This window comes from Ranitomeya imitator, chromosome 5, assembly GCF_032444005.1.
Source record: "Ranitomeya imitator isolate aRanImi1 chromosome 5, aRanImi1.pri, whole genome shotgun sequence".
NCBI lineage: Eukaryota > Metazoa > Chordata > Amphibia > Anura > Dendrobatidae > Ranitomeya > Ranitomeya imitator.
Window position 1 is genome coordinate 424,931,527 of NC_091286.1, and position 22,458 is coordinate 424,953,984.

Below are 22,458 nucleotides of genomic sequence, written 5' to 3' on the forward strand. Positions count from 1 at the left end.
CCTCTCTGGCGTGGCACGTGGTACCGGCAGTATTTCGGAAAATACCACGTTGGAGGTCCTTGCTTTCAGCTTGCAGCCTAATTCCCTGAAATCATCTTTAAGGACCTTCCACCTACCTCTAACTTTGTCATTAGTGCCAATGTGCACCATGACCGCTGGGTCCTCACCAGCCCCTCCCAATAATCTGTCCACCCGATCAGCGATGTGTCGGACTCGAGCGCCAGGTAGGCAGCACACCGTTCGACGATCCCTGTCTTTGTGACAGATTGCCCTATCTGTTCCCCTAATAATTGAGTCCCCCACTACCAGCACCTGTCTGGCCTGCCCTGCTCTCCTATTTCCCTCCTTACTGGAGCAGTCACTCCTCCGGCTTTCAGAGGACATGCCTGGCTGCAGCAGTGCTACCCCTGTACTGGCACCCCCCTCATCTGCCAACTTAGCAAACTTATTGGGGTGTTCCAGATCAGGACTAGCCTCCCTGGCACTCTTCCCTCTACCCCGCTTCCTAACTGTCACCCAGCTTGCTACTTCATTGTCCTGCAGCTCCATCCCACCATCACCCCCCTCATCTGTCCCATTGAGCGTCTGCTCCTCTCCATATTGTCTATGGATCTCAGTATTGCCAGCTGCACATTTAGAGTCAGAATCTGGGTTTCCAAATGCACAACGTGCTCACATCTCGCACAGCAGTATGCACCCTCGATCGGCTGCTCAAGGACTGCATACATGTGGCAAGATGTGCACTGGATGGCATTAACAATCGTGGAGCACATTTCCTAATGGGGATTGCACCAGACAGAACAGTTCAATTAAAAAAAAAAAAATAAATACAAAGTATTAATAAAAATCAGACAGCAATTCAGCAATTCCTCCCCTGGAAACTCCCTGAATCCAAAGTCACTGAATCACAAGTCACACTTACCGCCGTCCACACTTACGCTCAGGACACACTCAGCTCGCTCACACTCGCTCTGCTGAAGATTTATAGATTTTTTTTTTCTAGTTCCCCTCAACAGCAATCAACCTTGCTGTTCAAATGCACTTCCAAAAAGGACTTGAGCCCCAAACAGCTGCCCCTTATAAACCCTTAACTATGAGCCCCCACCCTAAGTTAACCCTTATGAATATACCTACCCCCAATTCAGCAACTCACACCAATTCACACAGGTATTTGTTAAAGGCTTTCCAAATACCTCTTCACTGAATCACAAGTCACACTTACCGCCGTCCACACTTACGCTCAGGACACACTCAGCTCGCTCACACTCGCTCTGCTGAAGATTTATAGATTTTTTTTTTCTAGTTCCCCTCAACAGCAATCAACCTTGCTGTTCAAATGCACTTCCAAAAAGGACTTGAGCCCCAAACAGCTGCCCCTTATAAACCCTTAACTATGAGCCCCCACCCTAAGTTAACCCTTATGAATATACCTACCCCCAATTCAGCAACTCACACCAATTCACACAGGTATTTGTTAAAGGCTTTCCAAATACCTCTTCACTGAATCACAAGTCACACTTACCGCCGTCCACACTTACGCTCAGGACACACTCAGCTCGCTCTGCTGAAGATTTATAGATTTTTTTTTTCTAGTTCCCCTCAACAGCAATCAACCTTGCTGTTCAAATGCACTTCCAAAAAGGACTTGAGCCCCAAACAGCTGCCCCTTATAAACCCTTAACTATGAGCCCCCACCCTAAGTTAACCCTTATGAATATACCTACCCCCAATTCAGCAACTCACACCAATTCACACAGGTATTTGTTAAAGGCTTTCCAAATACCTCTTCACTGAATCACAAGTCACACTTACCGCCGTCCACACTTACGCTCAGGACACACTCAGCTCGCTCACACTCGCTCTGCTGAAGATTTATAGATTTTTTTTTTCTAGTTCCCCTCAACAGCAATCAACCTTGCTGTTCAAATGCACTTCCAAAAAGGACTTGAGCCCCAAACAGCTGCCCCTTATAAACCCTTAACTATGAGCCCCCACCCTAAGTTAACCCTTATGAATATACCTACCCCCAATTCAGCAACTCACACCAATTCACACAGGTATTTGTTAAAGGCTTTCCAAATACCTCTTCACTGAATCACAAGTCACACTTACCGCCGTCCACACTTACGCTCAGGACACACTCAGCTCGCTCACACTCGCTCTGCTGAAGATTTATAGATTTTTTTTTTCTAGTTCCCCTCAACAGCAATCAACCTTGCTGTTCAAATGCACTTCCAAAAAGGACTTGAGCCCCAAACAGCTGCCCCTTATAAACCCTTAACTATGAGCCCCCACCCTAAGTTAACCCTTATGAATATACCTACCCCCAATTCAGCAACTCACACCAATTCACACAGGTATTTGTTAAAGGCTTTCCAAATACCTCTTCACTGAAACACAAGTCACACTTACCGCCGTCCACACTTACGCTCAGGACACACTCAGCTCGCTCACACTCGCTCTGCTGAAGATTTATAGATTTTTTTTTTTCTAGTTCCCCTCAACAGCAATCAACCTTGCTGTTCAAATGCACTTCCAAAAAGGACTTGAGCCCCAAACAGCTGCCCCTTATAAACCCTTAACTATGAGCCCCCACCCTAAGTTAACCCTTATGAATATACCTACCCCCAATTCAGCAACTCACACCAATTCACACAGGTATTTGTTAAAGGCTTTCCAAATACCTCTTCACTGAATCACAAGTCACACTTACCGCCGTCCACACTTACGCTCAGGACACACTCAGCTCGCTCACACTCGCTCTGCTGAAGATTTATAGATTTTTTTTTTTCTAGTTCCCCTCAACAGCAATCAACCTTGCTGTTCAAATGCACTTCCAAAAAGGACTTGAGCCCCAAACAGCTGCCCCTTATAAACCCTTAACTATGAGCCCCCACCCTAAGTTAACCCTTATGAATATACCTACCCCCAATTCAGCAACTCACACCAATTCACACAGGTATTTGTTAAAGGCTTTCCAAATACCTCTTCACTGAATCACAAGTCACACTTACCGCCGTCCACACTTACGCTCAGGACACACTCAGCTCGCTCACACTCGCTCTGCTGAAGATTTATAGATTTTTTTTTTCTAGTTCCCCTCAACAGCAATCAACCTTGCTGTTCAAATGCACTTCCAAAAAGGACTTGAGCCCCAAACAGCTGCCCCTTATAAACCCTTAACTATGAGCCCCCACCCTAAGTTAACCCTTATGAATATACCTACCCCCAATTCAGCAACTCACACCAATTCACACAGGTATTTGTTAAAGGCTTTCCAAATACCTCTTCACTGAATCACAAGTCACACTTACCGCCGTCCACACTTACGCTCAGGACACACTCAGCTCGCTCACACTCGCTCTGCTGAAGATTTATAGATTTTTTTTTTCTAGTTCCCCTCAACAGCAATCAACCTTGCTGTTCAAATGCACTTCCAAAAAGGACTTGAGCCCCAAACAGCTGCCCCTTATAAACCCTTAACTATGAGCCCCCACCCTAAGTTAACCCTTATGAATATACCTACCCCCAATTCAGCAACTCACACCAATTCACACAGGTATTTGTTAAAGGCTTTCCAAATACCTCTTCACTGAATCACAAGTCACACTTACCGCCGTCCACACTTACGCTCAGGACACACTCAGCTCGCTCACACTCGCTCTGCTGAAGATTTATAGATTTTTTTTTTCTAGTTCCCCTCAACAGCAATCAACCTTGCTGTTCAAATGCACTTCCAAAAAGGACTTGAGCCCCAAACAGCTGCCCCTTATAAACCCTTAACTATGAGCCCCCACCCTAAGTTAACCCTTATGAATATACCTACCCCCAATTCAGCAACTCACACCAATTCACACAGGTATTTGTTAAAGGCTTTCCAAATACCTCTTCACTGAATCACAAGTCACACTTACCGCCGTCCACACTTACGCTCAGGACACACTCAGCTCGCTCACACTCGCTCTGCTGAAGATTTATAGATTTTTTTTTTCTAGTTCCCCTCAACAGCAATCAACCTTGCTGTTCAAATGCACTTCCAAAAAGGACTTGAGCCCCAAACAGCTGCCCCTTATAAACCCTTAACTATGAGCCCCCACCCTAAGTTAACCCTTATGAATATACCTACCCCCAATTCAGCAACTCACACCAATTCACACAGGTATTTGTTAAAGGCTTTCCAAATACCTCTTCACTGAATCACAAGTCACACTTACCGCCGTCCACACTTACGCTCAGGACACACTCAGCTCGCTCACACTCGCTCTGCTGAAGATTTATAGATTTTTTTTTTTTCTAGTTCCCCTCAACAGCAATCAACCTTGCTGTTCAAATGCACTTCCAAAAAAGCAACAGTACATACAACATACATACAGTGCATACAACACACAACATGCACCATGCAACATATGACATGCAACATGCCACATACAGTACATACAGTACATACATCATACATATAGACATACAGTACATATAACATAGAGTACATACTCACCATCACCTTGTGACCTTGATCCCCGAAACCAGTGTCACCTGTAAAAATATTAAAATAATAAACAAACACTATACTCCCTGATCCGCAGAAATCCAATTAAAACGAGTGTTCCTTGACGATCTCCCATGGAGAGCAGCAGTATCAGCTGATGCGACCGCTCCCCAGGGGCTCCAGGAATACAATTACGAAAGGTATCCTTCAGCAATGTATTCCTCTGCCCCTGTGAGAAATAGTCCCTAGTCTCACTTTTGGCAGTGCTGTGTTATGTTTGCTAATGACAGGTGTTATGAAGGCAATCCAGAAACACAGTGTGCTTAGCGATCAGAGCGCACACAGTGATCTGACAAATACCCAAAAATACAAGAACGAGCTCTGAGACGTAGAAACTCTGTAGACTGCACACCTGATCCTATCCTAAACACAACTAAAAGCGGCTGTGGATTGCGCCTAACAACTACCTAGGCAACTCGGCACAGCCTAAGAAACTAGCTAGCCTGAAGATAGAAAAATAGGCCTGACTTGCCCCAGAGAAATTCCCCAAAGGAAAAGGCAGCCCTCCACATATAATGACTGTGAGTAAGATGAAAAGACAAAACGTAGGGATGAAATAGATTCAGCAAAGTGTGGCCCGATATTATAGGACAGAGCGAGGACAGTTAAGCGAACTTTGCAGTCTACAAAAAACCCTAAAGCAAAACCACGCAAAGGGGGCAAAAAAAACCCACCGTGCCGAACTAACGGCACGGCGGTACACCCTTTGCGTCTCAGAGCTTCCAGCAAAACAAAAGACAAGCTGGACAGAAAAAAAGCAACAAAAAAGCAAAAAGCACTTAGCTATACAGAGCAGCAGGTCACAGGAACAATCAGGAGAAGCTCAGATCCAACACTGAAACATTGACAAGGAGCAAGGATAGCAGCATCAGGCTTAGTTAAGTAATGAAGCAGTTAACGAGCTCACCAGAACACCTGAGGGAGGAAGCTCAGAAGCTGCAGTACCACTTGTGACCACAGGAGTGAATTCAGCCACAGAATTCACAACAGTGCTGTGTGGGAAAATTCTCACACAGCTTTGCCATAAAGTGAGACCCTGAACTAATGTAACCTCAGTGATGCACTGCAGGAGCCATTGTCTCCTGTCAGTGTGTCACTGGATTCCTATAGAGCAGTGACTTCACCCGATGTCACTGTTCTATAGGGGAGATCATTGTGGGACATTTGTTATTAATTGGACTGCGTCGGAAAGGGAGTATTTTAATTTTTTTGCAGGTGATCGAGTATGGTAAGTATGGTTAAATTAAGAATATTAAAATACTTTTTTCTGGCTGTGTCTTTAATTTTTTTAACCCTTTCACTACTATAGGATTAATAGATAGGCATCCTATTGATGCCTCTCCATTATTAACCAAGCTTAATGTCACCTTACATTAGCAAGTTGACATTAACCCCTTATTACCCCATATTCTACTGCTACAGGGGAGTGGAAAGAGAGGGGCTAAGTGCCGGAACTGGCGCATTTTACAGATGAGCCATTTCTGGGGTGGCTGCGGGTTAGTATTTGTATCAGCCCGCAGCTGTCTGCGTAGCCTTTCTGGCTATAAAATATAGGCGGACCCCATGTCATTTTTGGGGGGGAATCCCGCTGTTTTAATAGCCCATAAAGGCTACGCAGACAGCTGTGGGCTGATATTCATAGCCTCTGTGGGGCCATGGATATTACCCTATTCTCAGACTACAAATATTGGCCCCCGGCCGTCGGCTTTCCCCCTCTGGCACAGAAAATTGAGCAGGAGCCCACGCCATTTTTTTTTTCTTTTTTTAACTGAAACATGTTCATTAACCCCTATCTGCCAGCTGACGGAATAGTACGTCAGCTGGCAGTATCCCCTGCTTCGCGGTGGGCTCCAGTGGTGAGTCGACTTGAAAGCCGCAATATGTCAGCTGTTTTCAATTAAAAAAAAATTTACATGATCGCTAAACGGCGTAGCGAGAAAAAAAATCAAAAGCTAAAATTATGTTTTTTTTGGTCGCCGCGACAATGCATTAAAATGCAATAAGGGGCGATCAAAAGAACGTATCATGTTGTGAATTCTGTGGTCAATCTCCCTCCTGTGGTCATGAGTGGTACTTCGGCTGGTTCTGTCTATGAGCTTCCGCTGGTGGATGTGAGTGGGGCTGCGGCTTCTGAGTTTCCTTCCTCAGGTGACGAGGTTAAGTCGTTAGGTGCTGCTCTATTTAACTCCACCTAGTTCTTTGTTCCTGGCCTCCAGTCAATGTTCCAGTATTGGTCTGGCTCTCTCCTGGATCGTTCCTGTGGCCTGTCTGCCCAGCATAAGCTAAGTTCTGCTTGTGTTACTTTTGTTTGCTATATTTTCTGTCCAGCTTGCTATATTGGTTTTTCTTGCTTGCTGGAAGCTCTGAGACGCAGAGGGAGCACCTCCGTACCGTTAGTCGGTGCGGAGGGTCTTTTTGCCCCTCTGCGTGGTTGTTTGTAGGTTTTTGTGTTGACCGCAAAGCTATCTTTCCTATCCTCGGTCTATTCAGTAAGTCGGGCCTCACTTTGCTAAATCTATTTCATCTCTGTGTTTGTATTTTCATCTTAACTCACAGTCATTATATGTGGGGGGCTGCCTTTCTCTGAGGCAAGGTAGGCTTATTTTTCTATCTTCAGGGCTAGTTAGTTTCTCAGGCTGTGCCGAGTTGCATAGGAAGCGTTAGGCGCAATCCACGGCTACCTCTAGTGTGGTATGATAGGATTAGGGATTGCGGTCAGCAGAGTTCCCACGTCTCAGAGCTCGTCCTATGTTAGTAACTATCAGGTCACTTTGTGTGCTCTTAACCACTAGGTCCATTGTGGTTCTGAATCACCTGTTCATAACAGTATCTGCACAAAAGTGGTATCATTAAAAACGTCAGCTCGGCTCTCAAAAAATTAGCCCTCACCCAACCCGATATCTCAGAAAATATATATGCTACGGGTATCGGAAAATGGCGCAATTATTTATTTATTTTTTTAACAAAGTTTGGAATTTTTTTTCACCACTAGGATAAAAAATAACCTAGACATGTTAGGTTTCTATGAACTCGTAATTACATAGAGAATAATAATGGCCGTTCAGTTTTAGGCTGTGTGCACACGTTGCAGATTTGGGTGCAGAATTTTCTGCACAAAATCTGCATCTCCTGGCAGAAAACGCAGCTGCATTATTTATGCGTTTTTTGCGCTTTTTAGCACGGTTTTGCTGCGTTTTTTTATTCAGTTTTTGGTCCGTTTTTTTTGCACGTTTTGATACATTTTTTCATACGATTTTTGCGTGGTTTTGATGCATTTTTGATGCAGTTTTTGGTCCGTTTTTTGGATGCTGTTTTTGGTGCGGTTTTTGCATGGTTTTGTTTCAGTTTTTGGTGCAGTTTTGATGCAGTTTTTGGCCCATTTTGGCACGGTTTTGATGCATTTTTTGGTCTGGATTTTGCGCGGTTTTGATGCAGTTTTTGGTGCATTTTTGATGCAGTTTTTGGTGTTTTTTGCGCAGTTTTGATGTGTTTTTGGTCCGGTTTTTGCATGATTTTGATGCAGTTTTTGCATGGTTTTGATTCAGTGTTTTTGTTGCTGTTTTGATGCATTTTGGTGAGTTTTTTGCACGGTTTTGATGCAGTTCTTGGTGCGTTTTTTGCACGGTTTTTATGCGTTTTTGTGCATTTTTTTATGCGTTTTTGTATGTGTTTTGGAAAGATTTGTGATGTCATTATTGTCCAACCTCCTCTTTTACATTTGTCCAACCCACACTCCATTACACACACACAGATAGCTAGACAGATAGATGAGATGGATAGATAGATCTACATATCAATAGATCTATAGATGCATACAGCTATCTATTCATATATCTATCTATAGATATATCTGGATAGATATATCTATTGATAGATGTATGGATAGTGTAGGGTGCGTGTCCTCTCTCTGGATTACATCCGTATTAGCTGCAGATTGGATGCTGCGTACTTGTAGTCCCATCGGATGATGCCTGCAAACACACACCCCCCCGAAAGACGCATAGCCCCACACACACCCTGACAGCCCCGCACACACCCGAACAGTCCCGAACACACCTGAACAGTCCCGCACACACCCGGACAGCCTGCACACCCTGCCCGCACACACATACATGCACACAGTCACCGCCCACATTCCGCCCACATACTTCCCTCCTCCCGAACGTCAGCGATTCTCGGACCCACATCCACAGCTTTTTTACATCTGCAGTTTTGCTGCGGATGTGCCCGACTCAATGCAAGTCTAGGTGCAGAAACGCTGCAGTTCCGCACAAAAGAAGTGACATGCTGTGGAAAAAAAAGCTGCGTTTCAGTGCGGCTTTTTCCGCAGCATGTGCACAACAAGTCTGCGGCTCCCATAGACTTACTATGGTTGTGCACTGCACTGCGGATTTGATGCAATTCCATGCCGCAAAAATGCTGCGGATCTGCAATCAAATCCGCAATGTGTGCACACAGCCTTAGCATTTAGTGAACCTAGCAAAAACGCCAAGCAAAAAACAGGTGTGGGATTGCACTTTTTTTGCAATTTCATCGCACTTTGAATTTTTTTCACATTTTCTGTTACACGACATGGTAAAACCAATGATGTCGTTCAAAAATAGAACTTGTCCCGCAAAAGATAAGCCCTCACATGGCCATATTGACGGAAAAATTATGGCTCTGGAAAGAAGGGGAGCGATAAATGAAAACAAAAACAAAAAAAACGAAAAAAGCTCCAGGGGTGAAGGGGTTTAGAAACATGGATATGGACATATCTATGGAAATAGATATATAGATATATCTCTGTATGTATCTATCTATATATCTATCTGTCTATCTATCTAGGAAAAGAAAACAAAAAGCAGCACCAAAAGAAAACAAAGGGTGCAAAAAATCCTTCCAGGTATGTACCAAACCTCATGCTATTATCCAGAAAAATAAAGGCAGCAATCCAGTGGAAAAATTAAATGTGGTTTATTGGCCCATGTGCGACGTTTCAATCCAGGATGTGGACCACAGTGAGTCCTAGTTCATGAGTTTTATTTTTTTTTTTTAATTCTGTGGAAGCATGGTTAAAAAGCAATGTCTGACTTTCATTTGTTCATGCTAATAGATTTTTTATTTATTATTACTTTTGTCAGATTCAAGTTATTTCTGTGACCATTGTGGGTTTTTCTGTCATTAAACACTTCTAAATGCTGCAATCGATATCGATATCGATCACAGCATCTGGGGGGTTAAACTGCTGGGAGCACTGCGGGCATCGCTCCTGGGAGTGAGTGCCAGCTGTCAACTGTCATGATTACTTCCTAACCTGGATGTATGGGGATGTCTAAGGCCTCTTTCACACATCCGTGTCTCCGGTACGTGTGGTGACAGTTTTCAAATGAATGGGTCTGTGCACATGTCAATGTGTTTTCACGGACCGCGTGTCTATGTGCCCCTACACCTCTCCAGGTCTCCATCTAACCATTAGACGACCAGGTGTTGATCTGGGGATGCTTCAGCAAGGCTGGAATTGGGCGGGTTAATCTTTGCGTAGGACCTATAAATCAAGCCGCATAAAAGATTATCCTGGAAAAATAGTTAATTGCTTCTTCTCAGGCAATGTTCCTCAACTATGAGGACTGTTTTTTCCAGCAGGACAATGCGCCATGCCACACAGCTAGGTCAATCAAGGTGTAAATGAAGGACCACCACATCAAATCCCTGTCATGGCCAGCCCAATCTCCAGACCTGAACCTCACTGAAAACCTCTGGAATGTAATCAAGACGAAGATGGATAGTCACAATCCATCAAAGAACTGCTTACATTTTTGTACCAGGAGCGGCATAAGGTCACCCAAAAGCAGTGTGAAAGACTGGTGGAAAGCAGGCCAAGACGCATGAAAGCTGTGATTAAAAATCATGGTTATTCCACAAAATATTGATTTCTGAACTCTTCCTGAGTTAAAACATTAGTATTGTGGTTTCTAAATGATTGCAAACTTGGGGAGGGGAGGGGGGTGTTGCATTATTTCCGGTCTGCAAGCAATGCATTTTTTTGTTGTTTTCACCATTTCTCATTTTCAGAACATAAATACAAAGTGTATTGCTTGGAAATCCGGAGACATGTTACAGTAAAGAGGATTCTTTACTGTTAGGGCAGTGAGAATCTGGAATTGCTTGCCTGAGGAGGTGGTGATGGCGAACTCAGTCGAGGGGTTCAAGAGAGGCCTGGATGTCTTCCTGGAGCAGAACAATATTGTATCATACAATTATTAGGTTCTGTAGAAGGACGTAGATCTGGGTATTTATTATGATGGAATATAGGCTGAACTGGATGGACAAATGTCTTTTTTCGGCCTTACTAACTATGTTACTATGTTACTATGTTACTATGTTGTCAGTAGTTTATAGAACAAAAGAGCAATTTACATTTTACTCAAAAATATACCTATAAAGAGAAATATCAGAACAACTGAAAATGTTTTGGTGGTCTCTTAATTTTTGTCAGCTGTATATCTAAAACTCATAAAATCGAATGCCCTAACTCATTCTGCATTTATGGAAGTCAAAACACAAATTTTTTTATGAAAACCGATTTAAAAAGTAATATGTACAGTAAGACTCAAATACAAGATTTCAGTGGGAAAAAAGTGAGTGTGGATAAATCCATAAACATAATTTTGGTTTGGTCCCGATTCTATGAATGTTATGTAAAACATTCATTTCTATGTCTATGCTGCCACAGAATACCACCGGATAGAAAAGTAGTCCATTATGGGGGTTTACAGTGCTTAATGGATTTCCCGCCTCACGCTATTATCTACTGTGCCACGTTACATGTCATTCTTTGTGCCACTGCTCCCGGGTTGCCAACAGTTTAGAAATACCAGGACAGTCCATGACAATAAGGCACATTTTTTCCCAGTGCATAACATTTTTTTCAAGGCGTTCGTGGATTTTTTTTTTTTAAGCTGAAGAAATTTACACAGATTATTTTGTCTGTAATTGTCATAATCTTACAATTTTTCAGCGATTTCTTCTTATTAGAATTTTGTGCTTTAGAAATGTATCATTTGTAATGATTTATTATGGTTTTCCAAAGTGTTCATGAAAATATTGTTGTCTGTTTGTGATTTTTTGCACATCTACTAGATAATTGTCTAAGAGTCACTTCCGTCTTTCTGTCTGTCCTTCTTTCTGTCACGGATATTCATTGGTCGTGGCCTCTGTCTGTCATGGAATCCAAGTCGCTGATTGGTCTCGCCAGCTGCCTGTCATGGCTGCCGCGACCAATCAGCGACGGTAACAGTCCGATTAGTCCCTCCCTACTCCCCGGCAGTCAGTGCCCGGCGCCTGCTCCATACTCCCCTCCAGTCACCGCTCATACAGGGTTAATGCCAGCGGTAACGGACCCCGTTATGCCGCAGGTAACTCACTCCCTTACCGCCGCTATTAACCCTGTGTGAACAAGTTTTTACTATCGATGCTGCCTATGCAGCGTCAATAGTAAAAGGATCTAATGTTAAAAATAATTTAAAAAAATAAACAATCATTATATACTCACCTTCCGCCGCCTTTCCCGCTCCTCACGACGCTCCGGTAACCACTCCATGCAAGCGGCAGGTTCCGGTGGCAACGATGGTATGCGACAAGGACCTGCCATGACGTCACGGTCATGTGACCGCGACCTCATCACAGGTCCTGCGGTACCAACCCTGGGACCGGAAGCTGCCGAGTCCACCGCACACAGGCGACATGACTACAAGGGCTCCCTCGGAAGGTGAGTATATGTTTATTTTTTGTTTTTTAACCTGTGACATACGTAGCTGGGCAATATACTATGTGACTGGCCAATATACTACGTGGCTGGGCAATATACTACGTGGCTGGGCAATATACTACGTGGTGCTGTGCAATATGCTACGTAGCTCTGTGATGTATACTACGTCAATGGGCAATATACTATGAAATTGGGCAATATACTACATGGCTGGGCAATATAATACGTCACTGGGCAATATACGTAAGTAGTAGAAATTCACCGCACACTCTCAAATGCTGGTTTGCAGACGTGTATTAACACTTTTATTCCAAAAAATTGTTTCAGACAGAAAAATCAACCACAAGCAGTGTAGAGATAAAGAAGGATATAACAACCCAACGTTTCGACCCTCCTGGGTCTTAGTCATGGGGTTACTAATGAAGACAAAAAGACAAAGTACAGGGTGGAGCGCGGTAATTTGCTTTTTTGCACTGCATGCTGTGGCGGCACTGTCGGTCGAAGAGAGGGGAGAGTGGGTGTGGCTTACAGTGGCTGATGGGAGATTTGTATTCCTCTGCCTTTCAGTTGCCATCATGCAGTGGACACGTGAGGAGAGGTCATTTTGTGTTGAAGCGTATTTTTCAAATGCCCACTCGATCATTGCAGTGCAGCGTGCTTTTCGTTTACAATTCGCTGTTCCTCCACGCGGACGTGTTCCTGGACGGCAATCAATTGTAAATTGGGTGAATGCATTCAGAACAGCAGGGAATGTGTCATGTGTACGAAGGGGACCTGAGAGAAGGATTACAACACCACAAAACATCGAGAGAGTTAGAGCAGCAGTACTGCAATCTCCGAAACGCTCTGCTCGGAAGCAATCATTTGCTCTTGGCATTTCAAGACGTTCTCTCCACCGGATTCTTCATGATGAACTGAATTTTCACCCGTATAAAATGTGCGTGGTCCAACATTTGTCAGCATGGGACTATTTGACACGGCGGACCTCTTGTGAAGACATGTTAGCAACGATACCCCGTGACGCAATTGTGTTTTTTTCTGATGAGGCACATTTTCACCTCAGTGGGTGTGTAAACAAACAAAATATGCGTTACTGGAGTGAAACAAACCCCAGAGAAGTTCACGAGAGACCTCTGCATTCGGACCGCGTCACTGTGTGGTGCGCCATATCACGAGTAGGCATCATTGGTCCTTACTTTTTTCAGGATAATGGTCGTGCCATAACTGTGAACTCCGAACGGTACTTGTCTATGATACAGGATTATTTTCAGCCGGCTCTTGAGGCAATGGAACTAGAGGATACATGGTTCCAACAGGATGGTGCCACTGCACACACAGCGAGGGTTACCATGAATTGTTTGAGGCAAATGTTTCCTGGACGGCTTATCTCTTTGAGGGGAGATGTGAACTGGCCAGCACGCTCACCAGATTTAGCCCCATGCAATTTTTTCCTTTGGGGTTACCTGAAGTCTAAGGTGTATATCAACCGTCCCAACACCTTGGAAGACCTAAGGAACAATATTGAAGCTGAAATTGGCAGAATACCAGTGGGCATGCTTGTTAGAGTTCATGAAAACTTCAGAAAACGTATGCAGCAGTGTGTGGATAGCGAAGGTCGACATTTGCCAGATACACTATTTAAAACCATGTAATTTAAAAATTCCATTACTGTTCAGTATAATTAAAATATAAAATAAATTTTTCTAATGATCATAATATTTTTATTTCATTCCCAAATCAGCAAATTACCGCGCTCCACCCTGTATAAGACACTGAACCATATATACAATATATACAATATGTACAAAGGAATAAACGGCAATAGGAATAAACGGCAATAGGATTTAGCATGGTAGCATAAGTATGATTTCCAACAATAGTAGAATAGCATCAAAGAGAGACTGGGCTGCCAGTACTAGTAGCATTATGTCAGAATGAGAAACAATATGATGTAGTAGAAACACATATGACTGGCCAGTATTACCTTGGTAGGAGATGCCAAAGTAGAAGGAAGAAGATGTAGGACCCTTAGACTTAGGGTAACCGAAACTGTAATGGATAATGGGGATATTATCAGTGAGGTAAGCAAATACAATAACCAGGTAAGGGAAGAGGGTAGCTACATGGAATGGTATTAATACAATGGATAGTTACATCCGGAAAAACTGAAATGTGTACGCAGGGACACAGGGGTAGGTAATGGACATGAGTAGTAAGGCTGCGGTAGTGGAGCAGAAATAGGGGCACAACATATAGATTGCTGTCAGTGGGCTGGTGGTAGCTAATCTCCCGGGAGGCTGTGGGCAAATATGTGGGATACACAGATCAAGATTACCTGCTTAAGGTGTGGTGTCCAGGGTGCTAGAGCGGCGCATCCGCGTCCTGCTCCGTGTGCGGCTGTGTGATGTGCACCATGAGGCCCACAGCGGCGTTTTAAATGATCCCATATCGCTGGACCGGAAGTGCGTCACCGGGACCGGAAGTGACGTATCGTTGCAGAAAATGTTACACTGCGCATGTCTGGTTGTGAAACCATAGCGACGGACATGCTGAGGCAGGGGAGGGAGCATAAATAAACAGCCACAGATGACGTATAGTAACTGGGAGGGGTGTAGTGTGTATGCACGGTAATCATAGCGACGGTCATGTTTGGGTTATTGAAGGAGCAATAGTAAAGAGCCCTGCATGATAGATACTGCGTAATAAATGGTGACAGATAGAAAATGGGCAGAAGTATGTGAGCTACCCATAGTGGACTGTCCTAGAATCCTGTTCTATTGGTGGTGTAGGTGAGGATATCAGGAGGAAAAAATAAATAAAATAACAACAAAAATGATAGTCTATCGCAAAAGAGGGGAAACTCACCTATAGGCAATAGAGTTTAGCGAGTCTTCAAAAATAAATGGTAAAGTAGTTAGGATCATATTAACCAGTCAATCTCTCTGTTGAGACCTCTAGGGGCCAGGGTATCCAGTTTATGAATCCAGTAGGCCTCCCTGGTTTTAAGAAGTCTGATGTGATTGCCTCCTCTCCTAGGCCTGGGTACGTGTTCGATCACTTGGTATATGAGTTGTGCCACAGTGTGTTTAAATTTAATGAAGTGGTCTGGTATGGGAAGCCAGGTTTTACCGCACCGAATGGTCGATTTGTGGCTCGCGATTCTGTCTCTGACATGCTGAGTTGTTTCCCCAATGTATAGGAGGCCGCATGGACATTTTATTAGGTACACTACGAAATTGGAATTACAGGTATGGTACCCATGAATAGGAAATGATTTGCCTGTCCTAGGGTGAGTGACATTGTCCGATTTAATCACGTTGGAGCACGAGGCGCAGTTTAGACAGGGAAAGGTGCCCTGTCTACGTGTTGTAAGGAAGCTTTGAGTCATGGTTGGTCGGAGACTGCCAATGTCAGCATGTACCAACTTATCCCTGATGTTGGGAGCCCTTCTGTTGCACATTAGAACTGGTGAGGTAAAGCAATCTACTCTAGGGTATGCCTTGGATAGTAGAGGCCAGTGTTTTCTGATGATAAATTGGACTTTTGGCATTAGGGGATGATATGTGTGTACAAAGGGAACACGTTCTTTGGTGGCCAATTGTGGGCGAGGGGGTTGGGGACTCAGGATGTTGTTTTTTTCTAATTCCAGTAGGCGTGCTGGGTAGCTCCTGTCCTTGAATTTCTGGGACATGGTATCCAGGCGTATTGGGAGTATGGCTGGGTCCAACACAATCTTAGCTAGCCTCGTGAATTGTGATCGGGGTAAGCTGTTTTTGGTGGCCCTAGGGTGGCTACTGGAGTAGTGTAGGAGATTGTTACAGTCTGTAGGTTTGGTGAATAAGTCCGTAGTGAGTTTACCTGATTGGTTTTTATGTATCATGGTGTCTAAGAACGATATAACGGTCGTATCATATTGAATAGTAAATTGTAGCTCAGGGTGAACTGAATTAAGATGTTGGTGAAAGGATAATAGTAGTTCAGATGACCCTGTCCAGATAAGGAAGATGTCATCAATGTATCGGTGATAACATCGGACGTATTGCTTGAACAGTTCCTCTGGGTAGACGTGATTATTTTCAAAATGGCTCATGTACGCATTTGCATAGGCCGGTGCGACATTAGAGCCCATCGCGGTCCCGCAGCATTGTACATAGTATGTGTCCTCATATAAGAAGAAATTCTCATATAGGACTAGTTTGAGGAGGTCAAGGCAGAATTTGATGGAATTATCGGGCATATTTGAGGCCTGAAGGAGTGTCCTTGTGGCTGTGATGCCTCTCTCGTGTGTAATGGACGTATATAGACTGTTTACATCTAATGTGACGAGTAGGCTATCTGGTGGTATGGTGTCTTGCTCTCTGATGAGGCTCAAGAAATGTCCAGTGTCTAGCAGGAAAGACTTGGTGGTCCTAATGAGGGGTGTCAATATCTTTTCTAGGTAAATCGACAAAGGTGATAGAATCGAGTCAGTAGAGGCCACGATGGGTCTACCGGGAGGATTGGTGAGTGATTTGTGGATTTTACATACATATAGAGCCATCCCGAGAGACCCCACATTTGACATCGACAAGAAAATCCGAAACCTGATTAGGACCTACTTAGATAACCACACTATTGATCAGAACACTGCCAAATTCCTCTCTAATTCCAACCCTGTCATCCCTGTATTTTATATACTCCCAAAAATCCACAAATCACTCAACAATCCTCCCGGTAGACCCATCGTGGCCTCTACTGACTCGATTCTATCACCTTTGTCGATTTACCTAGAAAAGATATTGACACCCCTCATTAGGACCACCAAGTCTTTCCTGCTAGACACTGGACATTTCTCGAGCCTCATCAGAGAGCAAGACACCATACCACCAGATAGCCTACTCGTCACATTAGATGTAAACAGTCTATATACGTCCATTACACACGAGAGAGGCATCACAGCCACAAGGACACTCCTTCAGACCTCAAATATGCCCGATAATTCCATCAAATTCTGCCTTGACCTCCTCAAACTAGTCCTATATGAGAATTTCTTCTTATATGAGGACACATACTATGTACAATGCTGCGGGACCGCGATGGGCTCTAATGTCGCACCGGCCTATGCAAATGCGTACATGAGCCATTTTGAAAATAATCACGTCTACCCAGAGGAACTGTTCAAGCAATACGTCCGATGTTATCACCGATACATTGATGACATCTTCCTTATCTGGACAGGGTCATCTGAACTACTATTATCCTTTCACCAACATCTTAATTCAGTTCACCCTGAGCTACAATTTACTATTCAATATGATACGACCGTTATATCGTTCTTAGACACCATGATACATAAAAACCAATCAGGTAAACTCACTACGGACTTATTCACCAAACCTACAGACTGTAACAATCTCCTACACTACTCCAGTAGCCACCCTAGGGCCACCAAAAACAGCTTACCCAGATCACAATTCACGAGGCTAGCTAAGATTGTGTCGGACCCAGCCATACTCCCAATACGCCTGGATACCATGTCCCAGAAATTCAAGGACAGGAGCTACCCAGCACGCCTACTGGAATTAGAAAAAAACAACATCCTGAGTCCCCAACCCCCTCGCCCACAATTGGCCACCAAAGAACGTGTTCCCTTTGTACACACATATCATCCCCTAATGCCAAAAGTCCAATTTATCATCAGAAAACACTGGCCTCTACTATCCAAGGCATACCCTAGAGTAGATTGCTTTAACTCACCAGTTCTAATGTGCAACAGAAGGGCTCCCAACATCAGGGATAAGTTGGTACGTGCTGACATTGGCAGTCTCCGACCAACCATGACTCAAAGCTTCCTTACAACACGTAGACAGGGCACCTTTCCCTGTCTAAACTGCGCCTCGTGCTCCAACGTGATTAAATCGGACAATGTCACTCACCCTAGGACAGGCAAATCATTTCCTATTCATGGGTACCATACCTGTAATTCCAATTTCGTAGTGTACCTAATAAAATGTCCATGCGGCCTCCTATACATTGGGGAAACAACTCAGCATGTCAGAGACAGAATCGCGAGCCACAAATCGACCATTCGGTGCGGTAAAACCTGGCTTCCCATACCAGACCACTTCATTAAATTTAAACACACTGTGGCACAACTCATATACCAAGTGATCGAACACGTACCCAGGCCTAGGAGAGGAGGCAATCACATCAGACTTCTTAAAACCAGCGAGGCCTACTGGATTCATAAACTGGATACCCTGGCCCCTAGAGGTCTCAACAGAGAGATTGACTGGTTAATATGATCCTAACTACTTTACCATTTATTTTTGAAGACTCGCTAAACTCTATTGCCTATAGGTGAGTTTCCCCTCTTTTGCGATAGACTATCATTTTTGTTGTTATTTTATTTATTTTTTCCTCCTGATATCCTCACCTACACCCCCAATAGAACAGGATTCTAGGACAGTCCACTATGGGTAGCTCACATACTTCTGCCCATTTTCTATCTGTCACCATTTATTACGCAGTATCTATCATGCAGGGCTCTTTACTATTGCTCCTTCAATAACCCAAACATGACCGTCGCTATGATTACCGTGCATACACACTACACCCCTCCCAGTTACTATACGTCATCTGTGGCTGTTTATTTATGCTCCCTCCCCTGCCTCAGCATGTCCGTCGCTATGGTTTCACAACCAGACATGCGCAGTGTAACATTTTCTGCAACGATACGTCACTTCCGGTCCCGGTGACGCACTTCCGGTCCAGCGATATGGGATCATTTAAAACGCCGCTGTGGGCCTCATGGTGCACATCAGACAGCCGCACACGGAGCAGGACGCGGATGCGCCGCTCTAGCACCCTGGACACCACACCTTAAGCAGGTAATCTTGATCTGTGTATCCCACATATTTGCCCACAGCCTCCCGGGAGATTAGCTACCACCAGCCCACTGACAGCAATCTATATGTTGTGCCCCTATTTCTGCTCCACTACCGCAGCCTTACTACTCATGTCCATTACCTACCCCTGTGTCCCTGCGTACACATTTCAGTTTTTCCGGATGTAACTATCCATTGTATTAATACCATTCCATGTAGCTACCCTCTTCCCTTACCTGGTTATTGTATTTGCTTACCTCACTGATAATATCCCCATTATCCATTACAGTTTCGGTTACCCTAAGTCTAAGGGTCCTACATCTTCTTCCTTCTACTTTGGCATCTCCTACCAAGGTAATACTGGCCAGTCATATGTGTTTCTACTACATCATATTGTTTCTCATTCTGACATAATGCTACTAGTACTGGCAGCCCAGTCTCTCTTTGATGCTATTCTACTATTGTTGGAAATCATACTTATGCTACCATGCTAAATCCTATTGCCGTTTATTCCTATTGCCGTTTATTCCTTTGTACATATTGTATATATTGTATATATGGTTCAGTGTCTTATACTTTGTCTTTTTGTCTTCACTAGTAACCCCATGACTAAGACCCAGGAGGGTCGAAACGTTGGGTTGTTATATCCTTCTTTATCTCTACACTGCTTGTGGTTGATTTTTCTGTCTGAAACAATTTTTTGGAATAAAAGTGTTAATACACGTCTGCAAACCAGCATTTGAGAGTGTGCGGTGAATTTCTACTACTTAGCTCTGGGGCCATCCAGGTCCGTTACGCCAGCACCTCGTATTCTAGACCTGAGTGCACACCTTTTTTTCCTTTATTACTGGGCAATATACTACGTGGCTGGGCAATATACTACGTGACTGGGCAATATACTATGTGACTGGGCAATATACTATGTGACTGGGCAATATACTACGTGGCTGGGCAATATACTAAGTAACTAAGCAATATACTACATGGCTGGGCAATATACTACGTGACTGGGCAACATACTACGTGGCTGGGCAATATACTACGTAACTGGGCAATATACTACGTGACTGGGCAATATAGTATGTGACTGGGCAGTATACTACGTGACTCGGCAATATACTACGTGGACATGCATATTCTAGAATACCTGATGCGTTAGAATTGGGCCACCATCTAGTCAAAATATAATTATCTCAAGATTAACAGAAAAGCCTTTATTGCAGAGCTGTATCCGTCACATTGTATCAATCACTTCTTTCTAGTTGGTAATGTTGGAATCTGCATTTTCTGGAGATGCAGTGTAGAGTCAATGATCATACAACACAGAGCTGTAGAAATAGTCCTAGTGTTACTGGCCTGTCCCTAGTGATTCCTTGTATGCTCTGCCCCCTGCTGGGTCAGTTGTGTCGTGGGTTGTAAGTACAGAAAAGAGCTGGACTCTACAAATCCAAGCGGCAAAGTCTCAACAAGTTGTATGTAAGATCACCTGCAACTTTTCCGAAGGATTTTCTCTTCTTCCAGTTCATTCTTTCCAGTGTAAGCATTCCTTCGCTTGAGGCAATGTGTGAACTTACACTTTACACTGCAGTGGGTGAGCAAGAATCTCCAACAGTCAGCCGTGATGAGTAAAGGAGCTGCTCGCACATATTCTCAGTGTAGCACCTGTCAGCTGAGCCGGTAACTCTGCCTTACGCCATCAGTAGTCAGCCTGGAGCTACAGCTTCAGTGATGTCATGTTAGCTACCCATTAAATGAAGCTGCAATGTGAAAAGTCCCAACAATGCGAGAGCCATGGAATTCCCAAGTCTATTAAGTCTATAAGATATGGTGCTCTAAATGGATACGGGCAGACGTGTGTCACCACCCAGCTATAGTAAGGATCCTGACAACACGAATGTTTTTCTGTGTGACTCTCGTACATTGTAATTTTGGCTGAATGAGAAATGGAAAAAAACAAAGTCTGCTAGACCGCTTCCATGGAAGCCATTCTGCGCTGTTTTCCATGCTTTTATATGAAACATTTTGTACATGATCTGACCCAGTTCAAGCGGCTGCCAAAGGAAAGTGTTCACATTGTTCCTGGGTTTACTTGAATTTACTGAAAATTTGATGCCAAGAAAATCAGCAACGCGACTTCCAAAGAAAACAATGCCTTAAAGGGAATCTGTCAGCAGGATTTCACCCACCAAAATATTTATATGTGTATGTAGCTCGTTCAAAGACAAGTCCAGAAATACCTTTTACATGGCCAGTCTGCTCCTCTGCTACTGAGAAATCAGTGTTACAGTTGATATGAAAATGAGGCTGAAGTGCTATTGTAGACCTGAAGCCTCTGTCACCTCAGTTCTATTTCCCTGCCAGTGCCGCCTCCTGCTGCTTGACTAATACCGAATTTGCCTGAAGTCACAACATATAGGCTCAGTCAAGCAGGAAGAGGCATCGCTGGATGAGGAATAGAGCTGGAGCCGACACAGGCTTCGAATCTACAGCCTCATTCGCGTATCAATTCAAATGCTGATTTCTCAATAATGGAGATACGGAATGGCCATATAATGCTGGACTTGTCTTTGAAAGAGTTACATGTGCATATATTTTTTGGAATCTGCTGACAGATTCCAAGTAAGTTTTTAAAATTACCCTGCCACTTAAACTCCCAGGAAAAACATGGGAAAATTCAACCTTCCATGGACAATAACCCTCATCATGTACTGCACAGTACTAGAAGAGAAATATTAGAGGAATATTATGAGCCCAGCCTTCACAGAAATAGTATGACCACTGCCAAAACATCCTTCCTGCATTTCTGTTTTATACAAATGCTACTCTAGTATTCGGAATACCACAACAAGATATTATAAACGATGGCGTTGGTAGCTGAAATTTATAGACTTCCCTTTTATTAAAGTTAGGGTAGTTTTGGTGAAATATTACAATCATTACCCTTTTGCCCTCTCTCATTTGCTCCATTCCTTCACACTTGTTCCCCTCAGATTTTTTTCTAATCTCCACAGTCTGGCCACCCTTACTTTTCAGTCTATAGACCACCTAGGTTTTCTTTATATATTCTTGGTCTAAACACTTTGTAGAAGTTCTTCTAAGTTGGGCTTTTCCAATGATTTGCAATCTGGGTTCCACACTGGTATTGACTAAAAGGGCTCAGTTTCCCTTAGCCAGTGTGCCATTCCTCTTTTCCATAAATAATACTTTTAGTAATACTGTATCTTTGGGCTGTTTTGTGGCATATGGCCCTGGCAAACTTCATGTCATTGAAGGAAACATGAACTTACAAATGTATG